The sequence below is a fragment of the Lontra canadensis genome, unplaced genomic scaffold, assembly GCF_010015895.1.
Source record: "Lontra canadensis isolate GAN:19392208 unplaced genomic scaffold, GSC_riverotter_1.0 scaffold12, whole genome shotgun sequence".
Taxonomy (NCBI): Eukaryota; Metazoa; Chordata; class Mammalia; order Carnivora; family Mustelidae; genus Lontra; species Lontra canadensis.
Genome location: NW_022631006.1, coordinates 4,637,519 through 4,658,928, shown reverse-complemented (window position 1 = coordinate 4,658,928; position 21,410 = coordinate 4,637,519).

Below are 21,410 nucleotides of genomic sequence, written 5' to 3'. Positions count from 1 at the left end.
CCCATTTTCTTGTCATGTCTTTAGGTTTATTTTAATCTTGAAGAGTAGCCCCTCTTTGTTTTAAAATCATATTGAAGAGACTGGTTTAATTGCTGCAATGTTCTACCTTCTAGATTTGTCCAGTTGTTTCTTCATGGTATCATTTTACTTTATCACCTTATTTCCTTTTCCTCACTTTCCCACCTCACTGGCTCTGCATTTGCAGTCCTCTCTTCCTGAAAAGCATTTTGCCAATATTTCCTTAAGCCTTAAATCAGAATGTTAATTCCATATGCACAGAATAACTCCGGGTGCTGGTGGAATGGAGAAACAGGTAACAGGGATCGTTTCTGGTACAGGAGGTGTCAGCAGATAAAGTCTTATTCTTTCCTTCTTTGAGTCCCAGATAGATGATTTCAGGGAGACTGCCCTGACTCTCAACTGAAGGGAGAAGTAGGTCTAGATTAGTAGGAACTGTGAGTCTTCCCATAATTGTTAACCCAGAAAGGTAACAGTAGTTCAGCTATAAAGAACCTCACAGCTTGACTTCTCCACACAATTTGTAGAGCACTATTTCCAAGTTATAACTACAGAACGAAACTGGTTTTTTAACTTAAATGTACCCTGAAGTCATAAAACACATCATATGCCTGAAGTCATATTCTTTAATATGGATTGGTGTTCATTCTTTATGTTAAACATGTACCTCAATTTATGCACAGATGTGTTCATGAATGTTTTGTCAGTAATTGTCACCACATAGGGAGAAGTTTGCTGGCAATTTTTTTTCTTTTTTGGACAAAAAACCCCATATAAAATGAACTTGAGCCTTTGATTTTATTTTAAAGCTTAGTATTTCATGTTCTGGTGATTTTTATTTTGAAAAAAATGGCATAAAATGAATTTGAGCTTCTGCTGTATATCTTTTTATTAATAGACTATGATGGATCTTTGGCAAGTAAGTAGCCAGTCACATATTAAGAACTAGACCAGAACTATTAATAAATATCTGGAGAAAATTTTTAAAAATGGGAATGCAGGGTGTCTTAGTGGAAAGGGCCATGGTTTGAGAACCAAGAGCCCTATGTCCTGCCTTAAGAGACTGACAATATAACCCTGAGAAAGTTCTATCTGCCTATGCCTCGGTGTCCTCAACCTTAAATAATGAAGGCTGAACAAACTTATCACTAAATTGTTTTTGAACTTAATTTCCCTACATTTTATTGCTGGTATAGTTTTTGTGGCTTCTTCTTCTTCTTCTTTTTTAAAATCAGTTCTTAATCCTACTTTTCAAATTTATTCAAACTGGTCTACTAACATCAAAAGCACAGTTGTCTTTTAAAAGCTGACAGGTGTGGGGGAGAGAAGTATTCAAATCACCCAAAGGGCTTTTCCAGCCTCCTCACCCTTTCTGATCTGCCTCTAGAACTCAGAATCCCTGCTGCTGAAGGACATTACAGTTGATGAGCCTCTTTCTCATCCACCTGGTGGACTGGGGTGGAAAAAATTGAGGACCATTGGTCTAAAGCCCTCTCAGAGAGCATTCTCTGAGGACAGAGGGGCTTGTCAGGCATATGTGTTAAGGGAAGCATCCCTTGGGGGGGGATATTGTCTTCCCAGCATCACTTTTACTGCCCACAACTCCCAACGAGCCTGAGGATCGACAACCAGCGGCTTTCTTTTTTAATGGTCTGATTTAAAATTCTGTGTTATTGACACTGATCCTTTTTTTTCACTCTACGTTTTATATCCTCTCTGCTTCTAAGCTGCCTTAAAGATTCCATATGTCATAATTCTTTTGTTGAAACACACAGAAATGGACTCTGGCTAACTTTAACAAAGGGAAATTTACTGTCAGATATAGTGAGCTCAGAGAATATATGGAAGCCTGAGGAGTCAGGCTTGAAAATGGATGAGAACCAGAGCAGGGCCCATAATACTGGTCTCTAGCATGGCAAGTCTGACCTAAAGACTGGCTTTCAGATGAAGGACAACTCCAAATGTTTGCTGTTTCTTCATCATGCTGCTCTCATTAGATTCCAGGGAGTAAACATTCTTCTGGTCTAGTCTGGCTCATAACCCCAACTTTTGGGCAGGGAAGAGAGGTTCTCATACTATTTACTAGCAAAGAGAGAACCCCAATTAAGGATCCCAAGGTTCTGTTGGAAAAGTCATGGGGGTATGGGGCAGTGTTAAAAAAATAAAATAAAATAAATCTGCATATATGTTCCTATGAGCATCTTTCTCCCAGTTACGGCAAAGCTGTTTCTGAGAATGGACACTCATTCTACATCTCCTGTTGAGACATGAAGTTCATTTCCTCTATTTATCACTTCTTTTCTAAAAGTATGAATTATCTTCATGTATGATCCCTATGTCATCTTGATAATTGTTTTTCTTAGAAATGTATAGGGGTGTTCCCATCAGAAAACCATTGTGTAAATGTGTTTAAATCTGTTCTTCAGGGGTGCCTGTCTGGCTCAGTCAGAACATTCAATTCCTTTTTATTTTTTCTAAGATTTAAAAAAAAAATTATGTATTCATTTGAGAGAGAGAGAGAGAGATACAGAGAGATACAGAGAGAGAGACAGAGAGAGCACAAGTAGGGAGAGAGGCAGAGGGTGAGGCAGAAGCAGACTCCCTCCTGAGCTGGGAGCCTGACATGGGGTTAGATCCCAGGACCTGGAGATCATGCCCCAAGCCAGAAGTAGACATTTAACCATCTGAGTAACCCAGGCATCACAAGAGCATACAATTCTTGATCTCCATGTTGTGAGTTTGAGCTCCAAGTTGGATGTAGAGATTATATAAACAAACAAACCTGAAAAAAATGGTTTTCCATTTATGGAGAACCAAAAAAAGTTTAAAATCTTCAAAAGTTAAACAGAGCAAGCATTCTTTAAAAATAGGAATTATTTGATACAATAGTTCATCTTATAACCCCCAAGGATATTGCTGCCTAAACCGATACATAAAGTAGTCTCAAGTTTTAAGGATTACAAAGGAGTATGACATGTGGGTAACACTGAGTGGAATTGCTACGTGATATTTGCAGATGGGCTCATATACTACCCCACGTTTAATACTTTCACAAAGTGATGGTGTTTTTCACCTGCTTTCTGATCTCCTTCTGAAGAAATAATCTGGCATCTCTTTCTTACATCATCTCTGTTCATCTATTGAACTTTAATGGCGTTTTTTCCCCCTCTCCCTACTGCAAACAAACGCCACTGGATGTAATTAGGTTTTAAGGAGCTTCTCTATTTCCTATGGCCATCTATTACTTTCTTTGATCATCTAGTCCTTTTTCTTACCTCAGAGAGATCTTCTTTTGTAAAGACCCTCCCAGATTGTAACCAGTCACATTGTACAGATTGAGTCACATAGTAAACGCTACACAAATGAAATCTGACGACCATCTAATTTCTGTGAGGATTCTGAATAGCCTTAAGATTGGAATTTGCTCACTGTGGACTTGAATCTGATGAGAATGAGAAGTTCACCCAATACTGTATTCTTCAAGTTTTGATTATCCAGCTGGTGGGGTTTCAGGCCCTTTGGCTTCCTATACTTTGACCATTTCCATTCATCAGTCCCTCCTTGAAGGATGGAAGGAAATGGGATGAAATTCAATCTGGTCTACTTTGTTGTTTAGCTGCAGCTCTGGGAAGAGTGAAAAAAGAGGGTTTGTTGAAAAGAGAAGATAAAGTAGAAATTAGTGGCTAAATTTAAAGTAAGGGATTAGCTTTTGAAGTTTTTGATTTATGCAGCCCGTGCTCTCATTTGCATAGATAACTGAGTTTTATAGAGCTTAGAGTTCCCTCCCTCATAGATATTTTTTTGTGGGTTATTGCCCTTAAAAGTACTTAGCCATAATGGAAGTCCTCTAAAGGAAATTTAGCCTCTGAAATGAGGCTTGCAACTATGACGCTGAAGATGTGAGAGGCATGATTTGCCCCCTTTGGTTTAATGATGGCATTGTTGCCTTGGTCACAAGGTCTCTTTTGGTCATTTAAACAGCAGAGGAACATGAACCCAAACCATAGTGGTTTGTACATTAATAAGCACAACAGAAAACCAAATTACAAAGCTATGCTCTTCCTGAAGCTGTTAGCTTGCTGTAATGTTTTTCTGTAGCAGTGACAGATGCTTTGATACCTATATAACCTCCAGAATAAGAGTTTAATGAATGTAATATTTATACAACTTTGGAAGCCCTGAAATCTGTGAAATTCGTTTCTGTGATTCCTTAGAGTGAGAAATTAGCATTTCTGCAAAGACAATAATTTCCTAACATTTTACCTCTTATCTTATGGAAAATCTCAGGAGAGCTCAATTCTCTGTTATTAAAAAAAAAAAAAAAATCAAATCCAAACAGAGAAATATAGAGAAGTGAAAGAACAAAATAAAAAACCACTTTCAATGAACCACAGAGTATGGCACTGTTAGAGGAATGGGGAAGAGTTTCAGCCCCCTGGATGCTTTCAATACCCCCACCCTATCACTGCCCTGTTCCTCCAAGAGAGCACCTGTTGAGGCAGAAGCCCTGCTGTGAGTTTCCACAAAGTTCGATGATCCAAATGATGTAACATTGTGATCAGCAACTGCACTGGCAGAACATTATCATAATAGCCCGACCTCCTGAGCTTTTCCTGATTACCTGGATCTTACCTCCCAAAGGGAAAATGACTTCAAAGACTGAACCTCTTGCCTGAGTCTTTCAAAGATTCAGGCACTCGAAGCTACAGACTCTCCCAGCTTGCTTTCCACATGCACGACAAAGCCAGAAAATGAGCTGAGTCCCCTTGAGAGCTCAGGAGGACATGGAAGCAGCACCCTCGGCTCAGCTGGTCTTTGCACACAGAGCTGCACGCTTGTCTCTGTCATCGTAGATACCAGGAAGAGGAAGACTGGGGATTCCTCTTTCTCTGCCCCACCAACCCATTCTCCCCTCTCCCACCCCTCATTGTTTCTACTTTAACGTTTTTCAGACAAAGCTTTAGTTTCCAAAGTCCATTTGGAAAGTCAAACAGATTAGAGTTTCAAAACAGTGCTAGCCCAAATCCAGTTGAAACTTTTAATTAGTCTGATGTTATTTTTAGACTCCCTCAAAGCTTCATAATTGAGCCCTTTGCAGTTGTACAAACAAATAGAAACCTTGTAAGATCTTGAAATTCATGATAGTTTACTAATGAAGTCAGCTTGGAAAACTCTTCATTGAATATTGTAATTTGATTGCCATCTTATTCTGATTGGACCCTGGTTTTGCATTTAAATGAGTATGTATTATTTGAAATGCAAAACAGCATGTTATCTGGGGTATTTTGCAAGAACAGACAAGATTAAAAACATCTAATGTTCCATTTTATAAAAACATTACAAAATGGAAGTGCAGAGCTGACTTTTAAAATTTATTAGTAACAGCTTACAATAATTGGACATTAATTAATCCTAAATTACAAGACATTTCTGTGGAAATGCATATTACATTCTTCCCATCAGTACTCAGCAGATTCATTAGTATTATTATTTTTGTTTGTGATACTGAAGGCACTAACAACAATTTTTTACCAAAGCAGTCATGGTTACAGAATCGACTGTTACCCGTGTGAGTTTAACACCATAGATCACCAATTACTGATTCCGCAACAACTGACCTTGAGTATCCAATTAAAAAAAAAAAGAAAAAGAAAAAGCTGCCGCCGTAGCCAAGGCAAGCTGAATTCAGGAATCAGGGTCTGTGTCGGCTTGTTCCAGGCTTTGATTTTTTTGTCAGCCTTTGTGTTTTAGACGGAATGGAAGGAATTTTCTGATTCTGTAACCCCTTATTTTTATTTCTCAACTGTGGTTTTTGTGTCTTACATAGAAAATTGTTTTCAATCACATCACCCAGAAAAAGAAGATTTCTGTTTGAGAGGAGTGTGGCGGTCTCCGGCAGCCTTCTCTGTATTTGATTGTTTGGTTGTCTGAAGTTTCCATGACATCTATTCTCACACACATAGAGTTACTCATAATATATTATACTGAATTTTTTTTCTCTCATAGGGATTTTGCTGACAAAGGATTGTCAAAACAGGACCTTGGACATATAAGTGTATTGTCCAGGTGTTTGGAATAATTCTTAATTATTGAGATATTATAGAGAGTGGGTTATATTCTAGGAATGGCTACTTCATGTGGGATTTGCACTATGAAACAAAGATATTCTTTCACCTGATTCATATTCCTGAACTTAAGTCCAGCAAGGTCTTAGTGAATGTAGGAACAGGAGTTCATAGAGGTCTCCAGGAGTAAGAATGAGGGAAGAAGGTAGCCATGACAATGCAACAGCGGTAGAGACAATAAAGAAATGGCATGGCTCTGGACCTATACTCTTCGGCCAGCCTTTGTGATCCCGATCTCTATGGTCATTCAACATCAGTGCAGCTCTAATGGGTGGTTCCAAGAGTTTCATCGAAGTGTTATCTGTGGAATACACACAAGTACCATGGTCATTGAATCCATTTGGTGAACTGTGTCAAGGTAATTTTGATTTCTGAGGTTCTAAGGTAAGTGAAGGGCTGCACATAATCCTTCTTTCCCAACCGAGTGGTCATAAAGGCATGAAATACCAATTTATTAAATAAGAAAAATCTAGGGGCGCCTGGGTGGCTCAGTGGGTTAAAGCCTCTGCCTTCGGCTCAGGTCATGATCCCAGGGTTCTGGGATCAAGCCCCACATTGGGCTCTCTGCTCTGCGGGGAGCCTGCTTCCTCCTCTCTCTCTCTCTCTGCCTGCCTCTCTGCCTACTTATGATCTCTATCTGTCAAATAAATAAATAAAATCTTTAAAAAAAAACAAGAAAAATCAAAATGTTCTGAACTCCAATAAAGGTTAAATCAAATTATCTGGTTAAAAGAAAAGACACATAAACTTTGAGAGCAAATCTTAGTATGAATGGGCATTCTGCTAACATAGAGATCACACACTGGGTCTGGACTGATTTTGACATGAGGGAAGGTGCTATTTAAGTCCATATCTTATGAATCTTGTTTTATGTGACTGAGAGATGCATCATTCAAACCCACCTAGGAAAGTCTTGCCTATTTTTTTCTTTGACTGGGGGCAGAGGAAAGAGTCATCTTCTCCCTGTTGGATACAATGAGAATATGTGAAGCCAGATTTCCGGTTGCTATGATTCAAATGTCATGGATAAAGTTGACCAAAGAGAATATAATCAAAGTGAAAGAGAAGTATTAGCAAGGGATCAGGGGTGGTGCTATTTGAGTCAATTGTTCTGGTTGTCCCAAGGTCACCACTCCCCTTTCCAAGTTTAATTATTCTTGCCAACAAATCCCCCTACTTAGGCTAAGTCCCTTTGAGTTTATTTCTCTCACTTGCTACTAAGAATGATCACCACGGTTCCACAAAATTCATTTCTCCCTTCTCTCCTTTTAGTAGGAAGAGAGTGAATAGGAAGCTGGCTATAAGGAATGAGCTTCCTTTGAACCAAATCCCTATCCAGAAGTAGAGGCAAAAGATAAGCATGCATCAAATATCATCTCACCTGTCATATGTCAAACATTGGACTGTTTTTCTGACTTTACAGCTTCAGCGGCATTCTTGATTTTAATCTCGTACTTCCTGGAGATTTTCCAGAGTGTACTTCTACAATATCATATGCCCCTAAAAGAGATCAAAATGTCCAAATTGAATACTAGGTCACAACATGAATAGTTAAATGTGTATCTTATCCCCTGAAGAACACTTTAAGACCTTGGGACTGATTGCACAAGGAGTGCAAAGGAAAGAAAAAAATCAAGATTGATTATGGGTCTGTATGAATGAGAGTATGGGGCAAGAAGAAGTAAAAAATGGGAGGTAGTGAGCAGGAATTAAGGAAGGAATAGAACCAAGATGTGATGGAATCACGAAAGTTACTATTAAAAGGGATTTTAAAAGAAAGTGATTTTAACCATAGTGCTGAAAATGCAAATGTTTATGAGGAATTGAATTTAGGAAAAGTTTGGCTTTGGCAGTTGTGACAACCTTCAAAGATGTAGCTTTAGACACGAGAAGTGGGTGAGAGCAGACTCTAGCAAACAAACAACAAACAACAACAGAAGGGAAAAAGACAGAGAGACAGAGACAGAAAAACAGAGAGTGAGAGAGAGAGAGAGGGAGAAAGGATCCAGAAAAAGAGAGAGATAGAGAGAGGGAGAAAGGATCCAGAAAAAGGTGCTAGAGATTACAGGGTAGGAAGAAACCAATGAATAAGTAAATTAGTTAGATGACAAGAAGGACAAATGAAAAAATAAAGACAAGTAATAAGGCAATGATATTTTCAAAAGAGAAACATAATTAAGGGAGCTTGGTTTGGGTTAGCTCAATTTTACAGGTTGATTAGGTCATCAGACAAGACTGAAGAGGCCAAGTGAACTGGTAGGGAAACCGAAGATTCTAGGGCATTTTGGAGACATATGCTGTGACAGGGTCAACATGAAATGACTGATACACTCATTATGATATTTCTGTGAAAGATCAATTACTATTTTATAGTACATACTCACTTTAGAACCAGTAGGGGCACCTGGGTGACTCTCTTGGTTAAGCATCTGCCTTCAGCTCAGGTAATGATCCCAGGGTCCTAGAATGGAGCCCCAAACGGGACTCTCTGCTCAGCAGGGGAGCCTGCTTCTCCCTCTCCCACTCCCCCTGCTTGTGTTCCCTCTCTCTCTCGCTCTCTGTCAAATAAACAAAAACCTTTAACCAAAAACCAAACAAACAAAAGAAAAAAAACAGTAAATATATCTTCAAAACTTTTCCTAGTAACTTGGTGAAGAGAAATAGAAGAAAAGGAAATGCAAGAATTCACCAAAATCACTGACCATGGGGCTCAGGTTTGGTATTAAAGTAAATGAAACAAGAAGGAGGCTGATATCTTGGACTTAGAGAACAGGGCTGCAGTACTGGAGGTCCCTTATTCTTTATGTAACTACAAATGGGTTTTGAGTTTCCACCGTACCAAGTAGCATGCTTAAGAATTAGGGGAATAATGACACATAAGATGTGTTTCCACCAGCGTAGTCAGCATTTAGTGAAAAAGATAGTCATATACAAAAACAGAGAGATTCAGTAGAAGCAAGGAACTGGGAGAAAAGAAAGAACAAAGAAAATGGTGATCAGAGAAAGAAGCCCAGGGCCAGCTACTCGGGGGAAAAAAATAGAAATGGTCAGCAGATTTTAAATCTCCATTTTAATTGCACATACAGTATTCATGTAATGGGTATGTGTAATAAAATGAGAGTTAGGGGCAGGGTTGAAGGTTGGGGGGGGGGCTTTGATTTAGAAACCAATGGTCTCTATTGTTGTTGAGACCACAATGGAATTGGCTCTGAGTCATCTTTGGCATTCTCGTTCCTTCTATTTTAAACTGAATTATGATCTAATGTCAATTTCTTAATCCATAAATCTGGCTTGACATTTCATGTGCTTCTAATAGATGGTCCTGGAAAAGCTGTTTCTGACTTACATTCCATAAAGGAAATGAGGAAAATGCAGAGAAGGCTTGAAGCTAATCTATAAAGCAGTTTGAGGCCCATGCCAGAAAACACTTCCTCAATTCATCTCAGTAGGTGATCTGAAGAACTGTCACTTCTTGGTGACACATAGAAGTCTAAGTCCATATTAGAAGTTCATAATGCAATCAATGACATTTCTGTGTCTATAGGACATCATCTGGAATTTTAGGAAAACAAAACATTAAACCAGTTGTATGGCACCATATAGCCAGTGCTCCTGACCTCTACTCAGTGTACCATTTGAAGCACTTCGTTCTGGTTATTATAAAAGTAAAATTTGAGCGTACCAGCATGGAGGTGGACAAACTCGAAAGCCAGACTTGGGGCTGCCAACTCAAGTAGCCACAAGGGTCAACCACTGGTAGAAGTGAGCTAAGCAGGAGCAGAAGCTGGATGAAGAACTCGGCCAGCCTCTACATATCCAGCCTCCACGTCAAGCCTCCACCTCTGGCTGATGTTAGGGAGAGTGAGAACCGCAACAATCTGGATAAGACTCGGGGCAGCTGCCGGTCATAATTAGCCTATTGTTGTCTGGGGAAGGCCAGCCCCATGTTGCTAGATATTCCCATTTTTTTTTTTTTCCAGAGAGATCAGAAAACTGGACTTTTATTTGGAAACAGCTGCATTTAAAAACTGGCTTCTAATTTGAAAGTAAACTACAGGCTGCACAAAACCTACGCGTCAGCCACGTTAAACCTTTAAGTTGTCAGTTTGTATTCTCTGCTTCAGAATTTCCTTCTCATGTGGCTGTTTGGATACTGTATGGCTATGGCCCCAAACCCAAAACACTTGCAAGCATACTTAGGCTTCCCCAAACCAATCTTGGATGAGCTGCAGAGGAGGAAACCAGGGACAGTTGCTTTTTTTTTTTTTTTCTCTTTTTAATGTCGCTTTTGAGTCTCTTCTATTTAAGAAAATATTTCAGTGTTGTATATAAAGGCTCTTGAGATGCACAGATCAATTGTAGAATGGCTCTGCTCCAAACATGTAACAAAGACAGGTAATTTCTGTATTCATCAGCCATCTAGAATCAGCACATCTCTTGTATTGTTTTCTCCTGTTGCCTTGGTTTCCATTCTGAAAATTAGCAGCATTGAACACCTCCCTCCTATTCATCCTCGGGGAGGGGGCAGGGAGACAAAATCCTTTGGAAGGGAAGCAAAGCTTGTGTGTAATGCACTACAGAGTTCAGTCTACTACTTCTCTTATCCTAAGAGTCAACTTACCCCTTGGCCTCCAGGAGATAATAACCCCGACTCCTTACTCCTGATCATCCTTTTAAGTTCTTTCAGTTCAGTCTCTTCATTTATTAGATAAACAGAATTAAGTGGTCAAGAGTCTTAGCTGGTGGGTTACCCAATGGAAATTCCACAAACTCGAATATGTTACAAAAGTAGTATTGTAAAACCTGGAATCATATGCCCCTTTGGTAGGGTAGCATGAGAACTAGAACTGAGTTCTTCTAAGTCACAGTCTAATGGTCTCTCCATAGCATTTCTATAGAAAAAAAAAAGTATTTCTATAAGGAATACCCATAGGCTGCTCAGCCCATTCTAAACATTGGTTGCCAATATTTGCAAATAATAGAAAAACCAAAGTCAAAAGGACTTAAAAAATAAAAGGTTATTGTTGGCTCTTCAGTATGAACAATTCAGAGTTTTGATGGGCTTTCAGGCATGACTCGACCAAGTCTTAGCTCCATTTCCTCCATCTTGATGATCATGAGCAAGATCGTTTTTATCACCATATAACAAGTACTGAAATTGTGTTTATATATGCCCAGCCCTGTTCTAAGCACTTTATAAGTATTCACTCATATAATCTTCCCTATACTTCCATGAGATGGGTACTATTATTAACCCCATTTTTTTTTCCATAAGAAAATGGAGGTATTGAAAGTTTAACTACCTGACCCAAAGGTTCCACTGCTGGGCCAGGATACAAACTCAGGCTCTGGCTTCAGAGCCCTTGCTGTTCAATTTGGATTGAACTGGTCCAGGAAAGGGCCTAAGAATCAGAGATTTAGAAGATATTTCCTGGGTAAATTGGGATGTCCATCCAGGGTTGAAAACCAGTGGATCAAAGGGGTAGGATTGGTGCTGAGGCGGCAATCCTGAAGTCCCTCGCAAGGGACTTCAGGTCTAGCTTTAGTGGGAATTTAGGTCTAGCTTCTGCTCTGCCACACTTCCCTCCTTGTAGAAAAGAGGAGTAAATCTCATCTACTGATGGAAGAAACTTCCAGATGGCACTGCTGAGCACTGCTGAACACAAAGACTGGCCCTGCAGGGCAGCTTTGCCTCAAGAACCTGAATATTATTGTCACAGTAGGTTTTTGGGGTGTCCATTACCAAGGTACTACAATTTTTGCATGATGGCAGTCAGAGATTGATTATAATTAGGAGACAGAGAAGAAATTCCTGGGGTCATGGTGCTTCACTGAAGGTCCCCTGCCTCTAACTCTCAAGGCAGGAATCTTTGCAAGAGTACTTTCGTGGATCTCAATGACAACAATTAAACTTGAAGAGCATGAGGAGACATTTTAATCAGAAGCTAATTAAGAACAATGGGGGCATATGTATCGTTGATTGTGTCTCAAGCACTCTGACTGATCTGGAAGATTATTCCATTAATATATGGATGTAAACAGACACCAACATTTTCTCAGGATGAAGCAACTGTACTTCAAAGGTTCCACCTCCAAATCTGGCTTTTGCTTATTAGATGACAAATAAAAATGAGCAGCGTTTACCTGCCTAGGGAGGACATTATGTGTCGGTTCCACGTCTTGGGGTAGGACAGCATCAGACACCAATGAGGCAAGCAGAGTCAAGAAGCCACAATGTTATTTGTGTTTAATGGTTCACTGCTGCTCCATTTAAAAATGAGACTAAAAATACATCTGGCCCTAAACACAGGGGGATAGATTCTGGGAGTGACAGTAACATCAAAAGAACGAAAAACCCAAAACCAAAGTGGCAGTCGTAGTACTATGTGTGATTTCCACCTTCTGTTAGTATTGGCCATAATGCAAATACAGTGTGGTGTTTTGGGGGTGGAGGAAATCCTCATTTTTGCCCCACAGATCTACATACATCAAGGAATTACCCATTGCACCTCCCCTTAACAACACAACTGGGTTCAGTTTTTCTCTACCTTAGTTTGGGACCTTTTAGTCCACATTGCCTCAGAAATCATGTCTGCTGACCCGTGGTGCTCGCTCTGTGGCCTCACTCTCCAAGGTCATAGCACTCAAAGGGGCCCTGGAGGGAATTTCATTCTGCTCTTATTTGTACTGCTGGTAACAGAGAAGAGAGATCCTCAGCAGTGGAAGAGTGAGTTTTGCATATGGAGAACTCTACCATCTGATTTCCGATTGGCTTCCCAGCATTTTCTTCCAGTCCCTTCCCAAGTGAGCACTGAAGGATGTGTCAGGCAATCTGGGTTGTAATCTCAGCAATGCCAATGTCTACCACTATAAGTTATTTAAACTCCTCTGAGCTTCAGTTTTCTTGCTTCCCAAGAAGCAAGAAAACTTCTGGCTCGTCTATCTCCTCTGTAGTCCCTGACTGTCATACTCATTTTGGTTTCCATATTTTGCCAGGTCTTTTTTGCTCAGGTAGTAACTTCTTCATGCTCCTCGACATATGCATATTCTCCTCATGCTTTAAAGTTCTTCTCAAAACCCAGTATCTTCAAAGACCTTTCTCAATGTGTGTGCCTAGGGGGCAGGGGTGGGGAGGCAGGTGGATATCGGTTGGGCCATGTGCCAGGGATGTAAAGATGAAATGAGATAGACTTGATTCTGTCTTCCATTGAACTTACAGACTGGTTGAATTTTAACAGCTAATATTCTTTGAGATGATTGTATGTTAACTTTTCAGCTGAGAAAAACGGAGGCTCAGAGAAGTTAAATAAATTGCCCAAGGCCACAGAGCTAGCAAACAACAGAATCCAGGTCTATCAGATGACAAATGTTTTTCTTAACTGTCACACTACAAAGCGAGCACATCATGGCAAAGATGTGGCAAAGGGACTCACTTCCCATTCCTGTGACATGACCAACATCAATTTCCAAACTATTTCCTCCTGAGCCTGGCAAATTCACATAATCGCTGGTGAGACAGTTTTGCCAGACATTTACTTCCAGTTGATAGGAAGTGGCACTTGAAATGAAACTTACAGTATTTGCTATCTTAGCTGATGTCTTTTCCAGAACACCAAGAATCATTGAATAATTCATTGGGATTTAATCATATATTTTATTTCATTGTTGTTTAACTATTTCTATAGCGAGAGACATCTTATTTTTCAACTATCTCTAACTTCCTCATGGACAGGGACACGTTTTCTTTTATAAAGACCACTTCTTCTCACATTATTGACACGGACTGTGAGTGCTCAGTTAAGGACTGTGCAGGAAGGCACCGTGAAGGCAGCTCACTGAACGAATAAAGGAAGGAATGCACTCACGCTGTTTTCATAGTGCCCTTCAGGAATGCTTGAAAGTTTTCTGTATGTGACCCAGGTCTCCAACTTCTGAGTTGGAGAATCATTCTATTTTTTCCAGCCCCCTGAGCATTGTAAATGTATGGAGGGATATGTTTTGGGGATTTATAGAAGGAAAAGAAAGAAAGCTAAGTCTTCTAACCAGTGAGACGACAAATAACAAATGAAAACTGGTGCTTGTCATTAAGCTGGCCTAGGAAAGTCTTCAATGATAGAGGGAGAAAAGGCTTTCCTGCTAGCCTCTCCTCCCCGAACAGCAGCCTGGATTAAATTCCCCTCCTGATCCTCCCGTGCTTCCCAGGGAATGCAGAGCATCTCCACTGCCTTGTTTAATCTTTGCATCACAACTGCCAGGAGTAGGCGACATGAAACACTTTAATAAATCTTTGTTGCACAAATGGCTAGACACTGCTGTAACTTCAGGGGCTTTGGGTGGAGTCTGGGTAATAGGCCTCCCACTTGATTATTAATGCTATGGATTCTCTAATAATAATAAAAAAAAAGTACTTTTCTTGCTACAGTGAGAGATAAAAGGCAAATTAAAGGTTCTTGTCGGGACAACATTTTGTGGGGACATAATTACACAAACATATAAACGACTCAAAATCCTACTAGAAATGAGTATGTAGACGAACAGAAAGGATATGGGGGTTGCTTTGAATAAGGAACAAGGTAGGGGATGTTTATTGAATTAGTGGGGTGGAGACCCTGAAGATTATAGGAACAGCTAACAGTTAATAAGCTCTTACTCTGTGTCAGCATTATTCTAAGCAATAATTTGTGGATTAACTTTCCATTGCTTTATGGATTAAATAATATTATAATCCCCACTTTATAGATGATGAGCTTGAAGCATGAAAGACTGAGCCATGTATCCCAAATCACAAAGCCAGGAAATTTTCAAGTAACATTTTTAATCCAGGTGGCCTGCCTCCAGCCCATGCCCTTGACCTCCGTGGTCTTCTCCCTCTGCAGAAGATGAGTTTTTGCCAGCTTCAGCATTCTGCCAAGAGACAGGACTAACATGCCTCCATCTGATAAATTCAAGGTTTCTATCTCTAATATAATATGAATACAAGATTCACTTACGATTTTTCCTTTACAGTTTTTCCTAATTATTCTATTTGTGTTTACTTGGAACGTCTGGGGAGTCAATAAAGGCATTCCAATCCATGTGCACGATCCTGAAGAAATCAATAGATCAGATGAAAATGAAGTGAGATTTAAGCAAGCTTTCTGTATCGAAATCATATCATTCACTGGAGACTCTATCCTCCTGCTTCTCTGGAAAAGCAAGCAGCCCCATTCTGTGTGTTGAAGCAAGCAGAATTCCTAGGCTAGACAGCCATTCTAATCAACTAGTAGCTGCGAGCTATGTTACTGAACTTTGTGTTACAAGTGATGGTGAATGCAATGCTGATATGCCATAGTTTTCATCTGATGATCCCAATCTTACTTAGAGTCTAATAGTTTCTCTCAACCTTTACCATTGTAAGCGCCACTAAGAGATTGAATCATCGCAGGGAGGCCAAATGGAATGCATGGAATGGGTTGTATAATGGGATGGTTGTTTTTGTTACATAATGTAACGATTACTCCAAATAAAAAATGCTCCCTGTGTCTCTACGGAAAATATTTATGTTGGAGGATCTATGTGGGCTGGAGACATTGAGCACCAGCAGAACAAGCAACCGTATGCGGTCCATCTACGAAATATTATTTAAGGCACTTCCCCCCCTTACTGCAAGAAACTCTCTCTTCCAACACTTATATAATTATTCCGTCAGCAAGAATTCATTGAGTACTCCTTTGGGCCAGACTTCTGTTGTTGAGAGGTATAGTTGTCCTTGAGCGAGAGCATACGAATGATAGGGTGTGGTGAGAGACATAATAGGAGAAGACATCTGTCCCAGGAAGTCAGGATGGCATACAAAATCTTTACCTCCTAGGGACAACTATCTTCAACTTCCTCCTCTTTTCCCATTTCAGTCTGGGTTTGGCCACATTGGACTTCAGGAGTTGCCATTAAGAGGTTATTGTTTTTCACAATACCATGGTTTCTACAGAGATTTATTCTGCTCTCAATCACACTCCCCATCTTCTCTGCCTAGTGAACTCTAATCTGTTAAGGTTTAGCTGAAAAGCAACCTCCTTTTTAAAATCTTCCCTGATTTCTTCACCCTGTTCTCCTTGCTCCATCCCTTAGTCCATATTTCCTTCTTTAAATGCAGAGCATTTTGCTTTCCTCTTTCTTCTGGCATTATTTTATATGGCATTATAGCAATTTTTAGACATTTTGGTATTTTCACTCTTAGTGGTTTGTAAACGCTTTAGGGCAGAGATTTTATATATATATATATACATATATATACATATATATACCTATATATGTATATATATATTTTTTCCCCTTTCTAGCACTTATTACTGGGAATTGCATATTGTTCAAAATGCTTCCTGATTAACACAGTGAATTAATGAAAAATAAATATCATTTGCTTAGGAGCTATTGCAAAATTTGCATGTTTTACATCATTTAATTTTCCGAATAATCCTCCAAGATAAATATTACCATCATCATTTTACAAATGAGGAAACGATAGCTTTGATGGATTAAGTGAATTATGCAACACCATACAGCTTGGAAATGGTAAACTTGTCTAGTTTTAATGGTCATCTCTTATTTTACCATCCTGCAAAAAATAAATGAGAATGGGTATGTAGTTGTACCTTATTTTAAATCTTTCATACTCAAAATGTGACTGACAGATCAGCATCACTAGCTTCAGGTGGATGGTCATAAAAATGCAGACTCTTAGGCCCCAGGTTACACCTGTGAAATCAGAATTTACATTGTTAATAGTATCTCCAGATTATTTTTATGGATAATAAAGACTGAGAGGTACCCACTACCTTCACATTTTTTCCTGGGTGAATCACGATTCCTGGCTTTTTAAAAACTCCTCTCAGACACACAGAAAGTTGATGCTTACTGTAACATGCAACCAATAAGCAAATGAAACCCTGCAGGTACCAGTTTGGACATACCCTAGAAGAAAAGTGAAACTTTATTTACTTTTCTAACATTCTTCTTTTCTTGTTTCCCCCACATTCCTTCATCATTCTTTGTGGGAAGACGGCTGGCTAAAAAATTCACTAGGCAAATATGAAAGTCTTTCTGGGGGCTTCTCATTCAGATTATTTAATTGTGAGGAATAAAGTACCACTCGAGTTAGCTAGAGAGAAGGGCAGTTTCAGAATACACCTGGAGTGGTTTCAGTAGTAGGCTCTCGTAAGACATCTGAGCCTATGATCAGTAACAGGATCAGCCCTCATGGAGGTGCTTCTGAATGCAAGATCTGTGCAGCAGACGTTTGGGGGTCTTCTCCTAGTGTTCTACCATTAGTGAAGTTTGGTTACCCCATCCCTCTGTTCTCATCATTACCATTGTCTGTTCCCCTCTGTCATTTCCTCCTTCTGCTGTAAAAATTCTTTTTTCTTATTCCTATTCAAGTGCTAAAGACTGAGAATATGATTGGCTAATCCCATGTACTCAAGGGAGCCACATGCTCTCAGATCACAGGGTAGGATATTAGTATATGGAAGCAGTTCCTTGGTCGAACACCCAGCTCCAGTCCCATTAGCCACAGCTTAGGGTATAGAATGATTTCTTTTAGGAATAATCTTTGAACTTCTGCGAACCCTTGAGAAGTCTAGTTTCCTTTAGAAAGGAGTATGAGTAGATGGCCCTGAAAAAAAGGTCCAAGGCAAAAAGGAAAAAAAAAAAAAAAAAAGTTAGCTTTTTCCAGTGTACTTCTAAAGAGCCAGGTAGCTTATTACATACTCAGTAGATGTGACTAATTATTAAATTCTGCCTTCTTCCTTAAGACATGGCATTAGGGTAAGACAAAACAAGTAGTCCATTGTCCCATTGAGTTCATTTTTTAAGTAGATATTTACTGAGGACTGACCACTAGTTAGACGTTCTGTAATGTGGGGATTACAGAGATGCACAGAACATGGTTGACACCTTCAGGGTCCTTATAATTTAGTGGTCACAGCTATATGAAGAAAGGTTTTGAGAATTTATGTCACAAATGCAAAGACCATCAATCCAAGATGTGGCTTTTGTATATTTGCACATATATACTTCTTGTTCAAATTCTCTCAGAATTTCTTTGTGGGGAAATTTACATTAATTTGCTGTTAAGTTTATTGTCTTTACTTATCCAAGCAATATGAAGAGAAGCAGGAATGAGTAAATCCAGCTTGTGGCTGAACGACTTTAAAAAATATATATATTGAAAGGTTAAGAGTTGAACCACATTTGCTTGGTAGTATTGTAGGATCTGTCATAAGAACTGGGTCTAAGGCATTACTTTATCCTTGGGCAGGGAGGAGAAATAATAAATTAAAAACTGAGAGCAATGTGTTTGGTCATATGTCTGGAAGTATCCATTCTAGGCACCATTTGAAGCATGTTTTTATTTATAATTAATATAGGGCCATCTTATTCAGATAAAGTCAGAAGACTACTTTATAACTCTCTGAGTTGAGAGATACATGATACGGGATCATTGGTGTGCATCATGGAACACCATTCTTACCTTGCCCAAGGCACTAGTTTCCAAAGGGTTTTCATACCTTCATGTTGGTGGTTCTCAATTTCTAAGTAGCGAGACTAAGATAAGCTGTTCTATTCATTCAAAATCCATTTTCTAGCACAGCTAGAACCTGGTGAAGTTTGAATTGTAGTGAATATTAAAGATTATCACGCTGACTGTACCCTCATCAGATTATTATGCTGCATACATTTTCAGGAAGGGTATTAAAAGTACTCTTAAAAAAAAAAAAAGAAAATAAGTAGGATAACCAGTTAATAGTTGGGAGGAATTGTCTATCTAGAAAGACCTTTTCTAAGATTCTCCTAGGCGTCCTCTAGCTTGGAGGAGAACTGAGCATGTGCTAAATATATAGCGAAGAGTTGTTATTATTTTTGCTTTCTCTTTCATCCAGTTGATTAGGAACAATTACCAGCACAGAATATTCTCCACAGAGCTCTGGAGAGAACATAAGGAAAGCACTAGAGTCAGCTCTTGACTTCTTTTTCTGAACATTGGAATTGTTTTTTGTTTTGTTTTTTGGTTTTTTTTTTTCCCTTCTTCTATCTGGTGGGTGGCTTTGTAAGGGAGAATTTTGGTCCTCATGCCACCTCAGCAGTGATGAGAAATTCATATACTTAGTAGCTAGTTTTAGTTTGTTCTTCCTTTCAAAGAAATATTATGCCACATTTCTGCTCCTGTAACAACAGTAGCTGGTATATCCGAAGTAAATTTGCCCAACATGCTTCCCACTTTCTGGGACAAATGTGAATGGCAATTCATTTTGGCAGATGGACCCAGATAATGAAAACTTCTTTGGGAATTAGGGACTTAATGGAACTAATTTGGATCTCAGGGAGGAAAGTAGAGCAAAGGCCATTGTTTTATAGGATAAACATCTCATTTGGCTTGTCTTCATCAAGTGGGTTACTTGGCCCACCCTTGTCTAGTAGACTTCCCTTTCAAATGAATGTTCCTTCTTAAATCCATCTCATTTATATTACTCTAAATATTCCATGTCACGAAATGTTAAAACAGTTAGACAATAAATTTCCAAAGTGGTCACCAAACTAGCAGCAGATTTTAAAGGTGCCAAGGGGCAGGAGTGGGGGACTTTTACAACTGTCCATAGTCTCCTCCAGGCTAGCCCTGGTAACCCTCCAGAGACAGGCAATCTAACACTCTAAGTAAAAACTATGGGATTGCAACTTCTCTGCCATTTCTCTGAATCAGATTGCCAGCTAGAGCTTCCTCCAAAGCAGAAATGTGGGAAGTGCCATTGTTTCTGTTCCATCCACAACATTAGCTAGTACTCTATTCATAGTTAATCACCATCAGTACATTTCTGGTAGTCTACTCTTCAAGCTCTGTTGCTCAGGACAAAAATAATAAATAAATTAAAAAATCTCTGGCAAGTTCCTATAGTTTGGAGACTTGGTCAAAGATCTCTCTCTCTCTTTCTCTCTCTCTTTTTTCTAGCCATGTTATAGCCTTTTCCAAATATGAGAAAAAGCAATCATCAGTAGCTAGAAGAGTCTCCAGACTCAGGGATATTGTTATAATCGGGTCAGTTGAGCCTGCTTTCAGCTCATTCCACATCACAAAGCTGTCATAAGATCAATGCTTTCTTTGGAGCAGGTACATTCAAATGCCACCAGGTTGCAAGCCTGGGGCTGCAAAAGGTAAACCAGTGTCAGCGAGCACATCATGTTGCAAAAACATCGTAATAATTGTATAGACAGTGAAGGATTGCATTTCACTACCGTGTAGCATCAAATACATAAGGCAAATGCAAACAAGCCATTGTCACTTACCAGAACTGGGAACCAGAGAGTAAAACTCCTAAACTGTTCATTATCAGCCTAAATGAGCCCATTAGGCTTACATTAGACTTTAAAGAGAAAATCGTGCTACTGAACTGTCAGGGATGCAAAATTTCCTAATGCAAGAGAAGAATCACCATAAATTCAAAAGCTGAGTCTTATTGTATTATTTATCTTATTTTCAATTTGGAAAATTCATAAGCCCAACATGGGTATAGTTTTTATGAACTTGTTAAAAGAGATGATAGAAGAAATATCTTAGCATCATTTCCATATTTGTCTCCCCTCCACCCCCATTAGGAGTACTGCTGAGACAAAATGGGATTTGGGAGAAACTTGTTTGTTTCTGGTATATCTGGTGTTGATCAAAAAGAATCAAATAGAACAGCAACCTACAGTAAAATTTTGAAACCTGATTTTTACCAGAAGATTATTTTGATTTTATTATGTTTGATGTTAGTGAGGGATAAGACAGACATGAAAGGTTTTGAGTATAGATTTTAGAACCGAGTGATGAGCAAAACTGACAATTCATATTCTTATCAAATCCTTTTGAGTCTTACAAAGCAGAAGTTTCCTTGAGTTTTCTGACATCTTCACATCTCACCCTGCCCCAAACTTGGAGACTCATAAAAGACAAACATAAAAGTTGAAAAATACTGGCAAGAAAAAATTTTCAGCTGCAGACTTGTTTTTTTTTTTTTTTTAAAAAAGTCTTATTTGGTCGAGGCTGAAGGCTCTCTTTAATATAAGGTAGTTGGCTCCACAAGGGTATTTGACCTAAAATCTAACTATCATAAATAAGGAACTGAAGCAGAACGTAAATTACAATGCTGATACAGAGCTCTCCTTTGCTAGTTTCAGGTCAAAATACAACCTCACATCAGGAAAGAGTATCTGTGTTGTCTGAGGACTGGTAATCCTTTTGGGTGTTCAGGTAAA